This window comes from Callorhinus ursinus, unplaced genomic scaffold (genome assembly GCF_003265705.2).
Source record: "Callorhinus ursinus isolate GAN/ISIS: 27379988/994484 unplaced genomic scaffold, GSC_fseal_2.0 scaffold20, whole genome shotgun sequence".
Lineage (NCBI taxonomy): Eukaryota > Metazoa > Chordata > Mammalia > Carnivora > Otariidae > Callorhinus > Callorhinus ursinus.
Genome location: NW_027397082.1, coordinates 12,883,947 through 12,890,066, shown reverse-complemented (window position 1 = coordinate 12,890,066; position 6,120 = coordinate 12,883,947).

Genomic DNA, 6,120 nt, shown 5'->3' with positions numbered 1-6,120 from the left:
TCAGTATGTGTCCAAATGCAGTATGAAACAGGAGGATGACATAATGGGGAATCACTGGGTGATATTTAAGAAATACCACTCTTTCTAATAAACATAATATTTAAAATCAGGAAACTATTGACTGTCAAGTGATAGTATTTATAATGTTGCATCAAAAATTCTGGGACTCTATCTTTCTAAATGTATACTTCCCAAAGATGATGTGTTATATACTATTTTATGGCAAATATGAAAAGTCATTTATTGTATTGTCTATGAATGTTGGGGGAAGGATATTATCAGTCTTTTCCAATGGTTTTATATCTCTGCATCCAGAGGCAGAGAAGTCAGGAGGGAGAGATATTCATTCAGTCTAAGGTTTTACAAGAAATTTATTTGAGAACTGGATAATTATAGATCTCATAGATTTGACCAGCTTTAATATTGAGGAAGGAAACAAAGAAAATGGAGCTGTCATGGGTGCTCAATATGGGCTGGGCACTGTGCTCTTTTCTTCATGTCTTACCTTATGTAATCCTCATGACAACCTTGGGAGTAGGTATAACTGTCCTAATTACATGGATGTGCAAATTGAGGTAGAGAGGTTAAATAACATAAGTGCTTGATCTGTGAGACAGCCTAGATCTGATCCCTTGATTTTCTGACATATAAAGCCATATTCTTTCACTAATCCCATTGCCTGAGAATTGCTGACTTAACGCACACAAATAAATCGATGACACATTAATAAGGATGTTAAATAGCTGTCATGTCACTGGTAGTAACACAGAAATAGAGCACATCCTCACAAATGACTCCACCATATTTAAGGTACCGGGCTTCCATTAGCAAAACTTTTGTGTGAAAATTACATTTTTAGATATCTATGCAATTACAGACTTAGCGATTTTTCTTTTATTTCTTTTTTTTTTCCTTGAAGATACCTTTCAGATTTTTTCATTCAATCCCTTCCTTTTACAGAGGAGAAAAACGATATGTAGGAGATGAAGTTCCTTGTCTCACGTCACAAAGCAAGTGAGAGGATTAGACCTCAGGATGACTGATTACAATCCTGATTCTCTGGCAACTGCTCCACATTTCCTATGTTAACCAGCCAGTTACAGAGTATGGAGACCGTGGAAGGAGGACAAAGAGTTCTGACTAGCATGTTCTGGCTTCCATTGCTTTACTCTGGGCAGGAAGAGCAAGGATGTGAGAGGTATGCAGCTGGAGTTTGGAAAACATAGGGGAACCAAAAGGCATCTATCACCGGCATCGGACATGGGATGGACTTTTTCCTTATTCATGAAACATGTCGGTAAATAGTGCAATATGTCCAGAGGGCCAGGCTAGGATCTGACAACTTTGGGAGCAAGCAAAAACCCTGACAGGATTGCTGAGTGTTGTGGTTAACACTTCACATTGGTAGAAGCTTTCTAGACTAGAAAATTGAACATATGTGGGTATTCCACTAAGTGCTGCAAAGAAGCATTGCCCTTCCTACAGCACTTTCTAATATTAATAGTTGGATGAAAGAAATGAGAAAGCTCTGTTATGTCCTCTTTGGGCAAGGAATGGAACAGGTGATACGACTTCCATTTGGCAGAGGTGGGGACTTGATCAGACTGTGGAGGTGTCCATCAAGTCTCAGGCTCAAGTGCATGCTCAAGTGCATGTCCACAGGCTCAAGTCTCAGTGCATTCTGAGAACCAAATGCTTTTACATGGCCACAAATGATGGCAGCAGGACTGAGGCAAACCACATGCTAGCAGAGCAGGGCGAGCTTTCTCGCAGATGCTTGGCCTCAATCTGTGCTAAAGGAGGACATTCCATATTGAGTAATGGTGCAACGAAATCGACATTTCTTTGTGGAAAGTCTAAAAAAATATATGTATGCTAAAATATTTGAGCACCTTGAGTATAAGCCAATATCCCATTTCACAACCAGAAAACACATAAAAAAGACTTTTAAGATAACCTGAACCACCGCCACAATAAAGCTTCTGAGTAGTAAATGTAGGCCAACATTTAAATTCTTCAGTGCTACTTGCAATCTTAGGAACTTCATTGCTAGAACCACTTTTTAAGTCCTATAACACAAAAAATGGCGGGTAGATGATGTTTTCTAAGGTGAAGCTGCTTGAGACACTGCACTTTTTGAATTTTATCCAATATGAATACTAAAGATTTTATTCTAAGCCACAAGCACCCTTTTACATAATATTAAAGCAATTTTTAACCAGCCTTTTAAAATATATTTATGATCTCTAGAACTTAATCACAGCAATAACTTACTATTTTGTTTTATAGTACAATCATTAAAAGGCTTATTTATGATAATATGATTTGCAATTGTGGAGACATATTCCTCTGACCAAGTACTACATTTCTAGTCCACCTGTTTTCATTTATTTTTTTACATCTGATGTGATGTGGCAAACCTTATAAGTAAAAGCCCATAGTGATTTGGAATGTGGCTTTCAGAGCAAAACAGCCTGTGCTGAAATACTGGCTTTTCTCCATCATAGTTGTTCAAACTTGTACTACTTTCTTCTCTGTCTTATCATGTGTGAAATGGGATAATAATAGCAACTTCCTTGCAAAATGGATATAAAGATCAAAAGAAAATTTAAATAAAGATCAGGGTCTTGAGCTTTATTAGCGCTTGATGCATTCTGTTTTTATTAGCATTCCAAGCTAGCAATGACCGAGGTAATTTCACAATAATGTGTCTTGCCTAAATTGTTTGTTAGTTTTGCTTTGTTTAGAAAAACGTAACTGAGCTAATGTGATGATTGGAGATCATTTGTAAACCCTCAAAAGTTAATTTTCTTTTCTTTTTCTTTTTCTTTTTTTTTTGAGAGCGAGAACTACTGGGGAAGTAGTTCTTTAAATGTTTGTATCTTTGTTATTAAAGAATAAATAAAAGAAAGTCACCAGTGCTTTGGCCCTTTCATAAAAGAAACAGAATTATTTCTGTGGGCTTTCTCCAAGGCTTGCTGTATGCCTCAGGGTTAAAAGGCAGTGACCATAGCAACCTCAAGTTTATTTCTATGATTCCTTGCAGTAATGTTCTTTATTGAAGGTATCCACAAGATTCATTTCTTTATTACAAACCTAAGAGCTTACTTAATACATGTGAAAAGATATCCAGAGAGGAAAATTTTTAGCAAAGTTTCAGAATATATTAATGGCAAGATTGGGTTAGGAACCCTTGTCCAGCACAGAAAATATACATGCCCTGCTATTATACTTGGATTATGGAAAAAGATGAGTAGTCAGATATATCTGAAACAAACTTTATTGCTTGCTAAGCAAAAGGCGAGTTTGGGTGCAGAGCTCAGTCATTTAGAACAAAGCAGGAAACCAGCTTTACATAGTGGTTTTGGGAAGTGGTGATGGGGGTTAGTCTGGCTAACTTCCAGAAGCAGGGAAATTAGGGTGAGAGAGGGTAATACAATTTAAGGCTGGAACCTATCTTTCATTAAAATCGTATTTTGTTTAGTATATTTTTGCATTAATTTCAATAATTTCAGATAATGCTTTAAAACACTGTCTTAATTATTGCATTATTTGGTGCCCCCTTAAATGCTGTGTCTGAAATTAGTGCCTCACTTGCCTCACCCTTGCCCTACCATGTTTAAAGAATGTGTACTGAAGAAGGGCTGCCATTGATTGGGAGGGGTGGGTTCACATTCAGTTCTTAACTGACTGAGCCACCCAGGCACCCTTATTCTTTATTCATTTATTTATATGTTTTTAAAATTCTAATCCCTAGCGCTCTCTCTCTAAACAATCTCCCTGGACAATCTTTAATGCCACAATGATTTAAAATGTGTTTATGCTAATGAATCACAGGCTTACTGCGCCAGCCAAAACATTTCCCTGGTGAATTGCACTCATACTCAATTGCACATTTTCACAGAAAATATAGGGGGAAAACAATTAGCTCATTCTAAAATTTGATGAATTATTCGGTTATCTAGTTTGAATTATCTTAGTCAAGATTATCACAAATTACTTGAAAATAACCCCTAACTTTTCTTTTACCATCATTTTTCACAGTCAAGTATCCGTTAGGCACTATTAATAGTCACTGCTTTTTTTTTCTTTCTATGATTTCTCTACTGTCATCACTTCTCACTTGGTCTGTTTAAGTAGCCTCTGGAGTAGATACCTGACTCTCCAGCTTCTCTACTTTTCCTTTATTCTTCCACTCAATCCTCCGGAGATCCAACAAGTAGTCTTTTAAAATGCAACTTTAATCACTTTGTTGCTTTATATACATATATATACGTGTATATATATATTTATATATGTCATATATATGTTATATATATGTGTGTTATAATTTATATATATGTGTATGTATGTGTGTGTGTGTGTGTGTTATAATTTCCCCAGGATATCCTCTATTCTGACTTTAATAACCTTAAATTACTTTTGTCTGTTCTTGAAGATCGTTAATAGAACTTCACACTATGTCCTCTTGGATCTATCTTTTTTCATATTTGTGACATTTGTTTACATTATTGTGCATGTAGGACTTGTTCATCCTGACAATGAATAAAACACCTTACTATTCATTAAAATTCAATAAAATACCATTCATTAAAATACTACCTATATTTATGTGTGTAGTTTTGAAATAAAACATATAGAGAAGGAAGTGGAGGGAGGAAAGTGTAATTGGCATATACAATTTGTCTTCTGAATATTTTTTAGAGAATGAAGCCCCCCAAATGCTTGAGAAGGGCAGGTTATCTAGAATGGGGAGAGTAAAAGGCTGTGGAATCCAAGGTGAATTTAGTTTGGACTTACTCTCACTCTGAGCAAACTACTCCTCTTCTTGAACTTTAGTTTTTTTCTTGTGTCAATAAAGTTAATAATACAGACCACACAGGGTTGTCTTGAGGTTTAAATGAGAGAGTGCTTGGGAAAATGCTCCATAAACTAAGAGTTCCATTTAATTAGTCTGCTGATTTATGGAACCATAGTGGGATTGTTATTAAAAGTTCAGGTCATTTTCGTGGATGGAACTGGAAGGTGTTATGCTGAGCGAAATAAGTCAACCAGAGAAAGACATGTATCATATGACCTCACTGATATGAGGAATTCTTAATCTCAGGAAACAAACTGAGGGTTGCTGAAGTGGTGGGGGGTGGGAGGGATGGGGTGGCTGGGTGATAGACATTGGGGAGGGTATGTGCTATGGTGAGCGCTGTGAATTGTGCAAGACTGTTGAATCACAGACCTGTACCTCTGAAGCAAATAATACAGTATATGTTAAAAAAGAAGAAGAAGAAGAGGAAGAAGAAGAAGAAGAAGAAGGAGAAGAAGATAGCAGAAGGGGAAGAATGAAGGGAGGGAAATCGGAAGGGGAGACGAACCATGAGAGACGATGGACTCTGAAAAACAAACTGAGGGTTCTAGAGGGGAGGGGGTGGGGGGATGGGTTAGCCTGGTGATGGGTATTAAAGAGGGCACATTCTGCGTGGAGCACTGGGTGTTATGCACAAACAATGAATCATGGAACACTGCATCAAAAACTAATGATGTAATGTATGGTGATTAACATAACGATAAAATTTTTTTTAAGAAGTTCAGGTCATTTTAAGAATATATTTTCTTTCTGATATCACAGTGAAAATCCATGACACTGTAGTACTAGGAACTAGTACTAGTTGTATTCTAAACTGGCAATGCATATATTTTACATATTTTGGGTTAGGAAAATTTTCGGGAATGTTCTTTGAGACTGGTGTGTACCATAATCATAATGATAGTCATAGCAATAGAAGCAGTTAGTAGTAGTAGTAGTAGTAGTAGTAGTAGTAGTAGTAGTAACAGTATTAATGGCACTATTAGTAGTAAATGGATAAGAGAGAAATCATCTTAAATCTTTTAATGGCAAAACAGATACTAATTTAAATCCATTATTCTTATTGGCTGAAAACTGATACATAGACATTGTAGGAAGTGATATATAATCAGACATATTTATCATAAGATGTCATCGGGACCACTGCTTTTTCTCATGCAATTTTTCTTTCTTTGATCCCAAGATTGGAGAGAGAAATAGAATCAGGATCCATGTTCCTAAACACCGAGTTCAGATTTTCATTCCTGAGATCAGGTTAC